Raw genomic sequence first — 17,716 nt, 5'->3', positions numbered from 1 at the left:
GAACTGGGGACAAGGGAGGCCAGACCCTTGTCGGGGGCTCTCAGGACTGGAGGGCGCATGGCAGAAGAACTACCACGGAGACGAGGTAAACACGCAGGTCCACTTTATTGAGGGAGAGGCAACAGTTTTATAGGGGCTGGGGAAGGCTGATTGGTCGAAGCAACGCCCTGTTCTGATTGGTTGCCGGCGAAAGGTCAGTGGGCGGTACTGGACGGGGGAGGGGTGGTGGTTAGGGATTGGCCGTCACTGTTGCTGGGGGAAGGGGCAGGGTTTAGGGATTGGTGGCTGCTGTTGCTGGGGTGGAGGGCAGACTTGAGTTTCCCGCCCACGCCTGGCTGTTGCTGCTGTCGGGGGAAGGGAAAAGGGCAGACTGGATTTTTCTGCCCACGCCTGGCGGTTGCTGCTTTCAGGGGAGGGGAAAAGGGCAGACTGGAATTTTCCACCCTGCGCCTGCGCAGAGAGAAAGAAGAAGAAAGGTGCCGCCCCACAGGCATCGTGTGGTGCCATCCGGGAGGAGGGGCGGCCACGGAAGCATGGCTGCCGAGAAGGGGAGACCCGAGGGCACTCTGCGCCCATGCCGAGCTCCCTTCAGGGCTGGCGGTGAGTCTGACCAACCACCCTATTATGGGGGCAGAGGCTTGGCCTGCCGCAGCTGCTCCCCCGCCAGGCCAGCAAACCACGCTTCAGCCCGAGGGGTGACCACACATGATAAAGAGTATATATGAAAAACCTACAGCCAACATTGTTTACAATGGAGAAATCCTAAAATTCTTCCCTCTAAACTCAGGAACAAGATAAGGATGCCCATTGTCTCCTCTTCTAATTAATGTTGTCTTAGAAGTACTTGCTCGAGCACTGAGGCAAGAACCAGATATAAAAGGCATTCAAATTGGAAAGGAAGAAGTCAAAATTTCATTATTTGCTGATGACATGATCCTATACATAGAAAACCCTGAGAGATCTACAACAAAGCTTCTAGAGCTCATAAATGAATTTAGTAAAGTTGCAGGTTATAAGATCAATGTGCAAAAATCAGTAGCACTTCTTACACCAATAATGAGCAAGCTCAGGAGGAAATCAAGAAACAAATGCCATTTACAATAGTAAATTTAAAAAATCAAATATTTAGGAATAAATTGAACTAAAGATGTAAAAAACTTATACACTGAGAACTATACAAGACTGTTCAAGGAAATCAAAGAAGACCTAAATAAATGGAAGAATATTCCTTGTTCATAGATAGGAAGACTAAATATTATTAAGATGTCTATCCTACCAAAACTGATCTACACATTCAATGCAATCTCAATAAAAATCAACACAGCCTTCTTTAAGGAACTACAAAAACTAACTATGAAATTTATTTGGAAAGGAAAGAGGCCCCGAATAACCAAAGACATATTGAAAAAGAAAAATGAAATTGGAGGAATCACACTACCTGACGTCAAAACATACTACAAAGCTACAGTAGTGAAAACAGCATGCTATTGGCATAAGGAGAGACACACAGACCAATGGAATCGAATTGAAAGTTCTGATATAGAATCTCATATATATAGGCATATAATATTCGATAAAGCCACCAAGCCCTCTCAACTGGGAGAGAATGGCCTATTCAACAAATGGTGCCTGGAGAACTGGATAGCCATATGTAGAAGAATAAAAGAGGATTACCATCTCACATCTTATACAAAGATCAATTCAAGATGGATCAAAGACTGAAATATAAGAGCCAAGACCATAAAGACCTTGGAAAGCAGTGTAGGGAAACATCTACAGGACCTTGTAATAGGAAATGGCTTCATGAATATCACACCAAAAGCACGAGCAGCAAAAGAACAAATAGATAAATGGGACTTCCTCAAAATTAAAGCCTTCTGCACCTCAAAGGAGTTTGTCAAGAAAGTAAAAAGGGAACCCACACAATGGGAGAAAATAATTGGCAACCATATATCTGATAAGAGACTTATAACTTGCATATATAAAGAAATCATATATCTTGAAAACAAAAAGATAAACAACCCATTTCAAAAATGGGAAAAAGATTTAAACAGACACTTCTCCAAAGAAGAAATACAAATGGCTAAAAAGCACATGAAAAAATGTTCCAAATCTCTAGCTATCAGGGAAATGCAAATCAAAACTACAATGAGATACCATCTTACTCCCATAAGATTGGCAGCTATGAAAAAAAAAAACAGAAGAATACAAATGCTGGAGAGGATGTGAAGAAATGGGAACACTCATCCACTGCTGGTGGGAATGCAGAAGGATACAACCATTCTGGAGGACAGTCTGGTGGTTTCTCAAAAAACTAACCATAGATTTGCCATAGGACCCAGCAATACCACTGCTGGGTATATACCCAGCAGAACTGAAAACAAGGACACAAACCAATATATGCACACCAATGTTCATAGCAGCATTGTTCACTATCGCCAAAAGTTGGAATCAACCCAAATGCCCATCAACAGATGAGTGGATCAATAAAATGTGGTATATACACACAATGGAATACTACTTGGCTGTAAGAACAAATACACTACAAACACACGTGATAACATGGATGAATCTTGAGAACCTTATGTTGAGTGAAGCAACCCAGGCATTGAAGGACAAATACTACATGACCTCAATGATATGAAATAAGCAACCTGCCTCAGAGAGCTAGAGACTGGAAGATAGGCTTACAAGAAATCGGGGGGTGGAGGAAGGATGTGAGCCGACGTCTGCAGGGGTGGAATCTATGATGAGCTGGCAGTAAGTATGAGCACAAAGAAGAGATAAAATGGGGGCAAGGGGTTGCCTTTGGGTGGGGCTTTGCAGGTTTGATGGGGGCTGGGGATGGGCAGATGGGTAATATTGCCCAAAAAATTGGGGGAAGGGAGGGTCAACATATGAACATAGGAGAGTGTCAGGTGTTGGTTGAGAGTAAAATGCTTAGAAAACCATATCAAAATATAATTAGGAGGGTTACCTGTTTAGGATGCTCGGAGGGGATGGTCTGACACAGGACGGACTCCTGGGGAATGTCTGAATGCTCATTTTGCCAGGGTGGGTTGTACCATTGGGTAGAGACCCAAGTAGTTAGAGTGGGGGTGGACCCACATCCTGAGGAGGACCAATGCCATCAAATAGAGGGAACTGTATCTCTCGAGAGAAAGGGTGGCTCCCAGGGCATTAGGGCAGTTGAGAAAGTCAGGCCCTGAACACTGTTGCAAGTATCTCTGGATGTGGCTCCTTGGGAAATGGAGATTGGCTGTCGCTGTGGGCCCCAAGGGGAGGGGAAAATCGATGTTGAATGGATGGAACCAAGGTAAATGTGAGGGTAAGAGAGGAGTTTCATGAGAGTACACAGGGATGGATATAAAACATGTAATATTACACCAAAAATGTATAGGGGACGACAGACTAATAATATAAACCATAATGTAAAACATAGGATAACTAAAAATTTAGAAAACTGTATATCCTAAAGCATGGACCACAATGTAAGCACAGATGTCACCTTGTTTGAAAGCTATTGTCTCAGAGTCTGTACATCAGTTTAAGTAAATATGATATGAATGTTATAAGATTATCACTGTGGAAGGGAAAAGGTTTTATGGTGGATGTGTGGGAGTACTGTATATTGTATATATGAATTACTGTGATCTAAGGCTCTTGTGAAGAGAAGCTCAATAATTAAGAAAAAAGAAAAGAAAAAGATAGGATGTAGAATTTTTCCAAATCAATACGTATTCTATATCTAACCTTTAAACTCATCGCTATATTCCATTTTACTATTAAGGGAACCTGACATTATATTGGGCTTCACTTTTCAGGAAGTTTTGGATCACAGAGTGGTTCAACAATGGCACTGAAGGAATACTGGTATGGGATGTTATTGACAGGCGATATATGGCTGACAGGGAGTTATACATGGCATATGTCCAGGGTGCATGGTAATGTTTGGATATACTCATAGTAGAAACAATTAAAAACAACACCTGGGGGATACTGGGTTACTGGCTGGGGGGGGCTCTTTCATGGTCCCTAGGGGAGCAGCAGCACTCCCCCATGTGCAACAGTAAGGACCAGGAAGGAATGAGGGTCCAACAGTGAGCCCCTGATACTAATGACTATGCTTGTGAGCCTATATGCCTGAAATAAGAATAAGGCCTAGAGCAGCACTGTGCCTAGGAGTTTCCTCCTGACAGCCTTCATGTTACTCAAATGTGGCCAGTCTTGAAGCCAAACTCAGCATGTAAATGCAATGCATTCCCCCCAGCGTGGGACATGACACCTGGGGATGAGCCTCCCTGGCACCAAGGGATCACTACCAAGTACCAGTTGATGATACAACTAGAAAATGACCTTGAATTAAAGGTTCAATGTGGACCAGCAGAATATCCCTGTCTACATATAATAACAGGAGTTTAAAATGCTGTTTCACCTAAATTAAGGGGGAAATGGAAAGGACAAGTGAGTTTATATGGCTATGAGTCTCTAAAAAAGAGTCTGGAGCTTGTCAGAAGGATTGCCCTTATGCACACCTGAGCAGAGCCTCAAAGACAGATAAAGTAGATACAACCCCAGGTATTGGTCCTTTTGAGGGCTAAAGAGACCCACAGGTTCTATGGTCATGGCAGATGGGTTTCACTGCCATGCCAGTTGACCCTTCTTTGGAGCTGGTGTTTCTGCGTGATGGAGCTGGACTCAGATGGGATCTCTTTTCACAAGACTTTCATGCTACTTTACTGGAATTGTTGTTGGTACTGGGGTTTAAGATATATCTAGGGGATTTGAATCTCTGGATTGACAACATGATAGCCAGGCACAGACCTCAACAGACGTCAGCTCCTACACTCTGATTTACTGGACTTACTCCACTCAGCTAACATGGAGTTGAAGAATGTCAACCACCACACCACGGAGCCTAGAGTACCTACAACTGACATAGATGTGGAATGGACACAACCATGCCAAGGTCCACAGGAAGGAGGAATACAGTAAGGATCAGAGTGGACTTAATGATAGTCTATTCATGAACTATTGTGGTTAATAATCGAGAAAATGTGGCATTGATGTGGAAAAAGTGGTCATGGTGGCTGCTGGGTGTGAGGAAGGGGAGGAAGAGAAGAGATGTGGATGCATTCTTGGGACTTGGAGTTGTCCTGGGTGGTGCCCCAGGGACAATTGCCGGATGTTGTATGTCCTCCCATGGCCGACTGGATGGAACGAGGGAAAGTGTGGGCTATGGTGTGGAACACGGGACGTGGGGTGCTGCGATGCCCGGAGATGTACTCACCAGATGCAATGGATGTGACATGATTATGGGGGAGAGTGTTATTGGGGGTCGAGTGGTGGGGTGGGGGCGGTGGGGGCAAATGGGGACCTCATATTTTTTAATGTAATATCTTTTTAAAAAATGAATACATTGAGTAGAATTTGGAAAAAAAAGAATTAAACAAAAAAAAGAAAAGTGTATATTAAAAGTAAATTGTATACAGTATCTATTTGGTTTGAGCCTAAAGTTTTGGTAATGAAGGGTGGTGATGGTTGCACTGCATTGTGAATGTAATTAGCAACACTGATTCATAGCCCTGAATTACATTGTGAATGTGGTTAAAGGGGAAATGTCAGGTTGTATATGTGTTACTAGATTAAAATTTTTAAAGAAAACTTAGGATTGTACAACTCAGGCAGAGAACCATTGTAAACTATGGACTACAGTTAATAATACAATTATAAAAATGTCCTTTCATGAATTGTAACAAATGTAAAACACTAATGTAAGGTATTAATAATAGGGTGGTATATTTGAATTCTTTTTCTTGCATGATTTTTCTGTAAGTCTACAACTTTTCTAATAAAAAAAAGAAATTGGCAAGCAAGTGTTTCTGGTGAGGGTTCAGAAATAATTGAAAGGTGTATAGAAAGTTTCTATCAACTTAGAGAACACTTGTATTGCAATGAACATCATGTTCATAGAAATATGGACATCAAAAGTGCTTCTGGTGAGGCCTTAGGAGGAAATGATGAATGTGTTCTTGGAAACTGGAAGAAAGGCAATCCTTATTATGTAGCAATGAACTTGGTGAAATTGTGTACCTAAGTTGGATGGAAGACAACACTTGTAAGTGAGCTCTTGGATGTTTAGCTAGGAAATTTCCAAGGTAAGTGTGGAAAATGCTGCCTGGTATCTCCTTGCTATTTTTAGCAAATTGAGGGAGGGAAAACAGGTCTAAAAGGAACGAGCTATTGATGCTTTGGAAAGTTCTCAGCAGATCAAGACAACATATTCTGATTAGGCATGGAAACAGCTCTATTAGGGCCCTCCCCGAGATATGAGAAAGGCAGCTCCCAAGAACACGATCCCACAGGAGGCTTTGGTTGAACTGAAATTTGCAAAGATTAGGTGTATGACTCATGGATCCAACCAGCCCCCTCAGAGGAAGTCAGGCTTGAAAATGCATTTATCCAGGAAGGATCTGTGGGAAATCCTTTTGTCTGGTAGCATGGGCACTCTTGAACTGCATGCAAAACTGACAAGAATTTTGAGAACTTTTTGAGTACAGGCACTGCCAGCCTTGGCACAGAGGGTCAGAGATGGGACAAAATCAAGAAAAAATGACTGCAGAGGCAGAGCCATGGAAGCAGAAGTCTGGGCTAACTCTTCTCCTTTGCACTTCGGTCCTTTATTCCGTCCTTCCTCCTTCATATCCATTCTCTCCACAGATGCCAAAGGCTCTTTTTTTTTTTTTAAAGATTTATTTATTTATTTAATTTCCCCCCCTCCCCTGGTTGTCTGTTCTTGGTGTCTGTTTGCTGCGTCTTGTTTCTTTGTCTGCTTCTGTTGTCGTCAGCTGCATGGGAAGTGTGGGCAGTGCCATTCCTGGGCAGGCTGCACTTTCTTTTCACGCTGGTCGGCTTTCCTCACGGGTGCACTCCTTGCGCGTGGGGTTCCCCCACGCGGGGGACACCCTTGCGTGGCACGGCACTCCCTGTGCGCATCAGCACTGCACATGGCCAGCTCCACACGGGTCAAGGAGGCCCGGGGTTTGAACCGCGGACCTCCCATATGGTAGACGGACGCCCTAACCACTGGGCCAAAGTCCGTTTCCCGCAAAGGCTCTTTTGAAAACACAAGTCTGACCCATCACACCTCTGATGAAGGCCTCCTTTCAATGACCCCCAAATGCCCTTGAGATGAAGAGCAAACCTTATTCATGGCCCCAGGTCCCCGCCATCTGGCCTGTCCTCTCCTCTCCCTCTTCCTTTCTCCCCCCACTTCCTTGAGCTCCAGGCCTGCCTAGGCCACCTGACATCTGCTTTCTCTGGACCTCTGCACAGGCTTCACCCTCAGTATGGAGTCTCTTCCCTAGAAGTCAGAGGTGCCCTGGTCAAGGAAGTGGGCACACAGTAGGGGCTTACCCACATTTTCCAAGTCCATCCAGTGTAAACACCTGGTCCCCAAATTCTGGGTGTCCCTGAATGGCAATGATAACCAGAGAGCCTCCACATGGCTAACAGATTTTTTTTTTAATTCCTCCCACTCCTTGCAGCTTGCTTGTTGTCTGCTCTCTGTGTTCATTCACTGTGCTTTCTTCTGTGAGTCTGTATATTTATTTTTATTTATTGCCCCCCCTTTGTGGTTTGCTTGTGTTGTCTGCTCTCTGTGTCCATTTGCTGCACACTCCTCTAAGATTTTACTTGTCTCCCTTTTAGTTGCATCCCCTTGCTGGGTTGGCTCTCCACGGCATGCAGGCGAGCCTGCCTTCACAAGCCTACCACCATATGGTAAATGGGAGCCCAACTGACTGAGCCACAGCCACTTCCCTAAAAGATTATTTTTGCCTCCAAGACCACATCAGCAGCTCCCAGGGACCTCAGCCATTGGTTTAGGACTGGGTCCTGGAGTTGCACACTCCAGAGTTTCTATTCTGTCTCCATGTCTTCCTTCTAGAAGTGTCAACAGACCACTTTCAGTCCATGAGCCTCCTCCTCTCATTCTCTAAAAAATAAGGGAAATGCCATTTACCCACAGTGTTGTCAGACACTCAGTCAGGGACGTTAACTTCCTCCTTACACTTACCCAAGTCCAGGCCACAACTCACCTTCCTCACTCAAACTGTCAAAAATTTCATGGCCTCTGGTTTCAATATGGGTTTGGAATGTGGCCAGTTACCATATTCTCCACCAACCTATATCCTCACCATCATCTTCTCCAACTCCCACATGAATACGTGCCGGGCTCAGGAAAGAGGGCACATTAGTTCCCTGGGGTTAAGAAGTCCACTGTGGTCCTGATAAGACTTCCACACCCACCTCTGGCCACATGCCAGCTTGAGGATATGCAATGTGTATACAAGGGCGATTTCTTTGGCAAGCTCAGCATACACTCCATTTTCATAATCCAGTAGCATCGTGGACTAGCAAATAAATAGACTGAGTGTGAGGAAGGGACCATGTAGAGCATCATTAATCCTAGGGTCTGATCTGGACCATAGGCAACTTGAGTTGCTCACCCCCTCCCCTGCTCTCCAAGGATACCTAGAGGTACCTGTGCTTCCTCCCCTCTTTTAAGAAGCCAAATGAGAGCTATTAGGAGCAAAATGGTAAAATAGGAAGTATTAAAGAATCTTCCCTCCACTTAAAAAAAAATGAGCTAGAAAAAGAGAGTGTAATTAACTAGGGGGTAACCCCAAAACCAGATCAGACATTCAGAACAACCATGGGGAGTTCAGGATGAAAGGAAAGACTGCCAAGAATTCAGTTTTGTAATGAAGACTAGAAACCATGAGGTACTGCAGTGCTGGCAGTGGAGGTGGCACAGCTGTGGAAACATGTCATAGATTCTAAGAGTAGCAGGCTGTAGTCACTGTGGGCAGAGGAAACATCAGCCTCCAAAAGTCTGGCTGGAGGTCAAGGTCAGTTTGGGAAATCCTGAGACACCAGCACACATGCTAAGTTTAGTCTGGGCCCACTCATCAGTAGGGCGTTCTGGCCTCAAACAGCATCTGCTGGAGGTAAAGATCCAAGCATCTTTATATTTGGTAGGTATCTATGATGGTTAGGCTAATGTGTCAACTCAGCCAGGTAATCGTACCCAGTTGTTTGGTCAAGCAAGCACTGAGCTAACTGTAGTAGAAGGGCATTTATGGACTTTAGTCACCACTGACTTTACTGCATAGATAGCTGATTACATCTACATCAGTCAGGGAGATTTCTGTCAGCAATGAGTGACGCTTTATCCAATCAGTTGAATGCCTTAAAAGGGGAAGTGATTCAGCACTCAGAGAGAATTTCCCAGCTCGTCTTTGGACAGCCAACATCTCTCAGAAACTCATCAAGGGCCTCCATTGGACGTTCATCAGAGCCATGCTTTGCAGCCTGCCTGTGGAACCTGGAGGTGTGCAACCCCACGGTGATGTAAGAGATTCTTATAAAATCGCATACTATTGACCGATATCTATTATTGGTTTTGTTTCTCTAGAGAACCCTGACTAACACAGTTTCATTTCTCTTTTTGTGTGTATTTTCTGGTGGATGGGTCATGAAGGACCTGCAGAGACACAACCCTTGATTTTGGCTTTCCTGGCAACAATAGCTTCCAGCTTTCCATTGGCATCTACTTAGAGAATTAAGGGGTGGCAGACATTTTTGGAAGGGGTGGGGGTATGTTTTTTTTCCTTATTATTCTACCCCCTCACTTTTTTGTCTTTTACTTGATCTGGCAAACTGAGGAAGGCAATAGCTAGCCTGCAGAGTGACCACAATACTCAAAACTCAAAATGTCCAATTCTCAACCATAAATTACAAAAATGCAAGGAGAGAGGAAAGTATGATTCAATTGCAGGAAAAATGAATTCAAAAGAATCTTTTAACAGAGGAAGCCCAGTCACTTGGATTACTAATCAAAGATCATAGATCAACTCTCTTAACAGGACAAATGAACTAAAGGAAACCAGGAAAACAATTTATTAACAAAATTATTATTTCAATCATGAGACAGAAATTATAAAGAGGAATCAAATAGAAATTCTTGAACTAAAATTATTCTAACATGAGGAAAATTCAATAGCATGAACAGACTGAAACAAGAAGAAAGGATCAGCAAACCAGAAGATAAGACCATTGAAATTATGCAAGTTGAGAAGCAGAAAGAAAAAAGAATGAAAAAGTGAAGAGAGTATAAGGAAATGGTAGGACCAAATAAAGTGTTCCAATTCATATGTCATAGGAATCCCAGAGGTAGAAGAGAAGGGGAAGAAAGAATGCTAAAACAGATAATTGCCAAAAATGTCACAAATATGATGAAAGGTAGAAATAAACTAATTCAAAAAGCTCAATCAACTTCATGCAAGATAAATTCAAAGAGATCTACATTAAGACACATTTTAGTGGAAATGGCAAAGCCCAGAGATAAAAAGAGAATCTTGAAAACAGCAGGAAAGAAGTGATATATCTTGTAAAAGGGATGCTTAGTAAGATTAACATTTGGTTGTTAATTCAAATATATGGAAGACAGAAGGCAATGGCATGAAATATTTAAAGAGTTGAAAGAAATAAATGACTGTCAAAGGAAAATAATATATCTATAAAAGTGCTCCTCAAATATGAGGGAGAAACTGTAATATTTCCAAATAAACACAAACTGAGGAAGTTCATTACAAAAATGTCCAAAATATCTACACAAATGGAAATGAGAAGTGATTCAAAATGGGTCATGATAAAGGATCACCTTAGCAAAAAAGGTAGATAATAATGGAGCAAAGGAGGGATAAAAAATGTATGAGACATACAAAAAACAAGTAGCAAAATGTTAGAAGTCTTGCCTTTTAAATAAATACATTACTGTAAATGAATTAAACACTCAAATAAAAAGGTAGAGATTGGCAGAAAGAATAAAGAAGCATGATCCAACTATATGCACTTAAAAGAGACTCATTTTCATTCCAAAGACACAAATAGGTTGAAAGTGAAAAAATGAAAAAGAATGCCCCAAGCAAATTATAACCCAAAGAGAGCTAAGATGGATATCTGATATCTTTCATATCAGAAAAAATATATGGTAAGCAAACACTCTTACAAGAAACAAAGATGGTTATTATATATTGATAAAAGAGTCAACTAAAAAAGAAGATATAACAATTATAAAACATATATGCACATAACAACAGGGCCCCAAATACATGAAGAAAAAGTAGAAAGAGCTCAAAGGAGAAATAGACAGTTCTATAATAATAGTTTCAACACACAATTTTCCATAGTAGATGAAACATTGAGAAAGAAAATCAGCATAGAAATAGAAAATTGAAATAGCACCATAAACCACCTAGAATTAAGAGACATATATAGGGCAATTTACCCAACGACACAGAACACATACGTCCTTCAAGTGCACATGGATCATTCCATAGGAAGACCATATGTTAGGGCATAAGACTTGTAAATTTTAAAAAATGGAAATCATGCAAAGTAACTTCTTGGAGCACAATGGAATGAAGCTAGAAATCAATAACAGAAGGATCACTGGAAAAATTATAAATATGTGGAAATTAAACTACAAACTCTTCAAAACCTGTGGGTTGAAGAAGAAACCACAGAGGAAATTAAGAAGAGATCTGATGCGGGGGCATTTTCAGGACTTGGAGTTGTCCTGGGTGGAACTGCAGGGACAGATGCTGTACATTGTATGTCCTGCCATGGCCCACGGGGTGGACTGGGGGAGAGTGTAAACTACAGTGTAAACCATTATCCATGTGGTGCAGCAGTGCTCCAAAATGTATTCACCAAATGCAATGAATGTGCCACGGTGATGAAAGAGATTGTTGATGTGGGAGGAGTGGGGTGAGGGGGGTAGGGGATATATGGGGACCTCATATTCCTTTAATGTAACATTTTTTAGAAATTAAAAAGGAAGAAAAAATAAATAAAATACTTAGAAAGAATTTTTAAAGCCAACATACCAAAATTCATGGGATAGAATGAATGCAGTGCTGAAAAGAAAATTTATAGCTATGAATTCCTATATGAAAAAGAAGAGAAAAATCTCAAATCAATAACTTAACTTCACATCCTGATGAACCGGTGAGAGCAAAATAAATTCAGTGTTAGCAGAAGGAAGGAAATAATTTCTATATTAGACCAGAGATTAATGAAATGGAGAATGGAAAACCATTTGAGGCAATCAACACAAATAAACTTGGGTTTATGATAATTTGACAAAATGGACTGTATTTTAGCTACAGTGTCAAAGAAAAAATATACAAATAACTAAAATCAAAATAAAATAGTGCTGTCTTTACTGACTTTATAGAAATAAAAAGAATTAGAAAAGAATACTCTAAACATTTTATATCAACAAATTAGAGGGCCAAGATCAATTAGAAAAAGTCTTAAAAACACATCAACTACCTAAACTGACTCAAGAAGAAAGAGAAAATCTCTACAAATCTATAACAAATAAAGACACTGAATAAACAGAACCATCCACCAAAAGTCCAGGAATAGATGGTTTCAATAGTTAATTCTACCAATATTTCAAGTACAAAATAACACCAATCCTTCTCTGATCCTTCCAAAGCATTCAAGAAGAAGGAACACTTTATAATTCATTCTATAAGGCCAGCATTACCTGGATACCAAAGGCTGATAAGGGAAGAAATTTACAGAGCAAGTTCCCTTGTGAATACTGATGCCAAAAACCTAAACAAAATGCTAGCAAACTGAATCCAACAGCATGTGACAAAAGATTGTACCCATGACCAAGTGGTGTATATATACCACTTGGTTCAAGACTGGTTCAATATATGAAAATCAATCCACGAATAGAATGAAGGAAACAAAAACACATGATCATCTAAATGGATGCAGAAAACACACTTGGAAAAAAAACCAGCATCCTTTCTTGATAAAAACACTTAGAATTCTAGGATTAGAAGGGAAATTTTTCTTTATGATAAAGGTCAATTACTAAAAAATGACCTTAAATAAAAGGGTCAACTCAGACCAGCAGAATATCTCAGTCTACATATAGTACCAGGAGTTAAAAATGCTTTTTGACCTGAATAAAAGGGAGAAATGGAAAGGACAAATGAGTTTATATGGCTATGGGTCTCCAAAAAGAGCCAGGAGGTTATCAGAGGGGTTGCCCTTATGCACACCTGAGCAGAGTCCCAGAGACAGATAAAGTAGATACAATCCCAGGTACTGGTTCTTCTGAGGGCTACAGACACCCACAGGTTCTATGGTCATGGCAGATGGAGTTCAGTGCCATGTCAGTTGGCCCTACTTTGGAGTTTATGTTTCCGTGTGATGGAGCTGGACTCAGATGTGATCTTTGTCCACAAGTCTCTCCTGTTATTTTTACCGGAAATGTAGTTGGTGCTGGGGATTCAGGGGACCTGAATCTCTGGACTGACCATGTGATAGCCAGGCCCTGAGCCTCAACAGACTTGCAACTCCTACACTCAGGTTTATTGGACTTACCCCACTCAGCCAACAAGGAGGTGAAGAAGGTCAACCACCACACCAGGGAGCCAAGAGTGCCTACAACTGAAAGCAGAAGGATTGCATCCAGCATGCATGTGGAATCTAAGCCCCCTCTAGATATAGATGTGGAGTGGAAACAACCATTCTAAGGTCCACAGGATGGAGGGATAGAGTATGGATTAGAGTGGAATTACTGATATTCTATTCATGAACTATTGTGATTAGTAATTGAAGAAAATGTGGCATTGGTGTGGAGAAAGTGGCCATGGTGGCTGCTGGGGGTAGAGCATGGGAGAAAGAGAGGTGATGTGGGGGCGTTTTTGGTACTTGGAGTTGTCCTGGGTGGTGCTGCAAGGACAGTTATCGGACATTGTTTGTCCTCCCATGGCCCACTGGGTGAACTGTGGGAGAGTGTGGGCTATGGTGTGGACCATTGACCATGAGGTGCAGTGGTGTTCAGAGATGTATTCACCAAGTGCAATGAATGTCTCATGATGATGGAGGAGGTTGTTGTTATGGGGGGAGGAGTGGGGTGAGGGGGTGGGGGGTATATGGGGCCCCATATTTTGTTAATTTAACATTAAAGAAAATAAAGACAAAAAAGAAAAAAGAAAAACTCACATCTAACATCTTGCTCAATGATGAAAACTGAAAACTTTCCCCTTAAGATCAGAAACAAGATAAGGATGCCCATTTTAATCATGCTATTCAATATTCAATATTGTACTAGAAGTTCTAGCCAGAACAATTAAGAAGGAAGAAGAAATAAACTGTATCCAAATTGGAATCAAGAAGTAGATCTATTTTGCAAATGATGTTGTCTTTTAAATAGAAAAGCCAAGGGAATCCATGAGAAAACTACTAGAATTAACAAATTCAGCAAAGCAACTGGGTACAAGTTTAACACATTAAAACTCAGTTATGCTTCTATATACTAACAATGCACAATCTAAACACAAAAATAGGAAAACAATTCCAGTTATGACAGCATATAAATGAATGATATATCTAGGAATAAATTTAAGCAAGGATGTAAAAAACTTTTATAGTGAAAATTACAAAAGACCATTGAAAGATATCAAAGAAGGCATAAATGTATGGCATGACAAAGCCCATGTCCATGGATTGAAAGAGTTAATATTGCCAAAATGTCAATTCTGCCCAATATGATCTATGGATCCAACACAATCACTGTCAAATTACAGCAGCCATTTTTGCAGAAATGGAAAAGCTGATCCTCAAATTCACATAGAACCGCAAGGAGCCTCAGATAGCAAAACAATTTTGAAAGAGAAGAATTAGGTTGAAAGAGTACCATTTTCCAATTTCAAAATACACTACAAAGTTACAGTAATCAAAACAGTGTGGAAGTGGCCTAAAGATAATGCATAGTTGGACCATTGGAATAGAATTGAAAGTACAGAAATAAGCCCAAACATATATGGACAATTGATTTTGTACAAAAATGTCAGTAACACACATATGTGAAAGATTAGATTCTAACAAATGACACCATTAAAACCTGGATATCCCCTTGCAAAGGAATGAGGCTAGACTCCTACCTCATATCATATACAAAAATTGACTCAAATTGGATGAAGGTCCTAATTATAATGGCTAAAAATGCAAAGCTCTTTGAAGAAAGCAATCTTTATGATACACTATTTGGCTATGGAGCCATAGATATGATGCCAGAGTATGAACAACAAAAGAAACAATATGTAAGTTCCATTTCATGAACAATTAAAACTTTAATTCATTAAGGCAGTATTAAAAAAACTGAAAATATTTTATAAAATGGGAGAATAGTGGCAGATCATAGACTAATAAGGGTTTAATGTCTAAAATATACAGAAATTTTTACAATGCAACAACAGAAGCATAAAAAACCCAGTCAAACAATAGGGAAAATCTTGAACATACCAAAAAAGATGCACAAATGAAAAATAAGCATATGAAAAGAGCCTCTACATCATTAGCCAGTAGGGAAATATAAATGCAAACTAGGTTTAACTGGCCTTGACCAACCCACTTAGCCCCTCCAAGCCTCAGTTGCATCATCCTAAAAGAGGGGAATTGAACACACTCCCTCAGTTGTCAGGGACTAAAGTGTCCAGTATGTTGCTTAGCATGTAGTAAGTGCTCAGTTATTGTGATTTCACACACCCCTGGTGCCAGAGCTCCTCCTCCATCCCAGGCTGGGCTGTGCCCCTGCTGGGCCAAACAGCAGAGCCTGGGAGAGCAGTAGGATGGCTGCCCAGCAGTGGGGGGCCCTCTGGCCTCACTGCCCTTTCCAGAAAGACTAAACTAGAGAGGCTGTCATCCCCTCCAGATCCAGCCATCCTCCAACCTTGATCCACTCTCCAAGGGGACGTCAACCAGGCGAGACCTGTCCAGGGTGTGTCAGAAGTCCCCCCACTGGGCAGAGGAAGGGATTCTCTTCCAAGATCTGCCTCCATCACTTGACCCTGGGTCCCTCACTCACCCCTGGGGCCTCACCCCTCCCACCCAGAATTGGATGGACACCCCCCTTTGCTCCTGTCCATTCCAGGGCTGTTTGGAGGATGAAAGAAGACAACCACGGTGAAACCGTAAAGTGCTCCAGCAGAATTACCATTAGTTGCACTTCCATTACTCTTCAATGAATGCAAAGTTCACTGTCAACCCAACAGGAGGAGATGAAGGTAGAAGCAAGACAATCTCTCCAAGGCTGACCCTGCACCTCCCTTTCCTTCTTTGGAAGGACAACCTCACAGGGGCCAGGAGGCACCTGAGCCACTGCCCAGGGGCCAAGGCCACAAGCAGACCCGCCAGCTGCTCCTGAAAGTGACTGTGAAGAAGGAAGCAAAGCCACCAGAAGAAGCAAAGCAAAGATTTTCCAAGCACCAGCGACACTTAAAATACCCAAAGAAAGCCACGAACCTGCTCCTTTGGGACCCTGTAGAGACAGAAGTCTTCTAGACTAAAGATCAGCCCACTTGAAGGCCACTTAAAAGGAGGGACAGAAGCTTCAGAAACATTGTGGTGGCTTATGTTCCCTTCCTTATAAAGAACTAAAAGAAAACAGAGTTTGACAGCCAAGAGATTTCAAATGGAGTCAGGAAGCCACGCGGGAGGTGACTCTTAGGCAGGTCTCAGGTGTCACAAACCGCTGGAGTCTGCAAAGCCTCAGGCACAGGCTCCTCAAAACCTCAGGGGCATCCCCACTCCAAAAAGCAAAGTGCAATGAAAGAACTCAGCTAACTCCTAACATAAACCCGAACATCCTCCAACCACAGTCAACTTTTGTGCTCGTCTTTTTCTTTGAAATCTCCTGCTTGGAAATGCCACAACACAACACTACTTGGGGTGCTCCCTGACTCTCTGCTTCCTGAATTGCCATTCAGGACCCCAGATGAACGACTTGGTTGCCTTGCAGCTTAGCCTATTTCTCAGTAGAAACCTCCAAAGGAAAAGTATCTGGACACAAAAGCCTGGAGCATCCTTCTGCCTCGGGAAACGAGGCATTCCCAGTGCCACCTCTCTTGCGACTGACCCCTGGGCCTCCCGCAGCGCCCACAAAACAGGGGCTCCCCAGGCCCTGGACCCAGGCAGAACCTCCCTGTGGAGCCTGGACCTGCTCCAACAACCCTCCCCGCCCCCCACCCCCACCCCCAGTGCACCAGGCGCCCCCAGCAACTTACTTGTCCAGGACGAAATAGAGATCCAAGGAGGGCTGGCAGGTTCCCAAATCCCCTGAATTCTGGAGCCACGCGCCCCTCCCGCTCCGAACGTGATGGGGTCTGCCCCCCACGCTCAACACCTGCAGCTGCAGGAGCAGCAGCAGCAGCCATAAGGGCGCTGGCCCGGGCGCCCAGGGAGCGCGGCTCCCCATCCGTCTGGTATCTCTGGAAGCCTGGAGTCAGGCCCAGCAAATCCACCAAAGTCTCTTCCAGGCGCTACCTCCGCCTCTGCGCGTGCTCAGCGGCCGCCGGCCCGCGCCTCTAGCCTAGACACGCACGACCTCGCCACGCACCCACGGAGCGCACCAAGCAAGACAGCGACTGGCTCTGGGCACCAGCCGCAACTGCCTGCTCGCCCCCTTCCGCCGCCCGGGGCCAGGTTATTACGACGGCCATGAGGCTGACGTGCCACTTTGTGACCTGCAGCACTGCGGGGCTGCTCACAACAGCAAGGGGGAGTCACAGGATCTGTGCGGGGTGGGAGGGGGCTAAACGAGGCGCCCCTTTCCCCCAGA

General features: G+C 42.9%; 1 protein-coding gene across 1 annotated transcript in view; it reads right to left on the bottom strand.

The window, feature by feature from the left end:
- Nucleotides 1–17,309, bottom strand: part of LOC131278804 (anthrax toxin receptor-like) — a 52,720-nt gene extending 35,411 nt beyond the window's left edge. The window contains exon 1 of the mRNA XM_058299264.1: nucleotides 17,163–17,309. The gene's annotated coding sequence lies outside the window, so the exon portion shown is untranslated. The remainder of the gene's footprint in view (nucleotides 1–17,162) is intronic.
- Nucleotides 17,310–17,716: the final 407 nt, after the last annotated feature.

This window comes from Dasypus novemcinctus, chromosome 6, assembly GCF_030445035.2.
Source record: "Dasypus novemcinctus isolate mDasNov1 chromosome 6, mDasNov1.1.hap2, whole genome shotgun sequence".
Taxonomy (NCBI): domain Eukaryota; kingdom Metazoa; phylum Chordata; class Mammalia; order Cingulata; family Dasypodidae; genus Dasypus; species Dasypus novemcinctus.
This window is presented reverse-complemented; position numbering and strand designations above follow the sequence as displayed.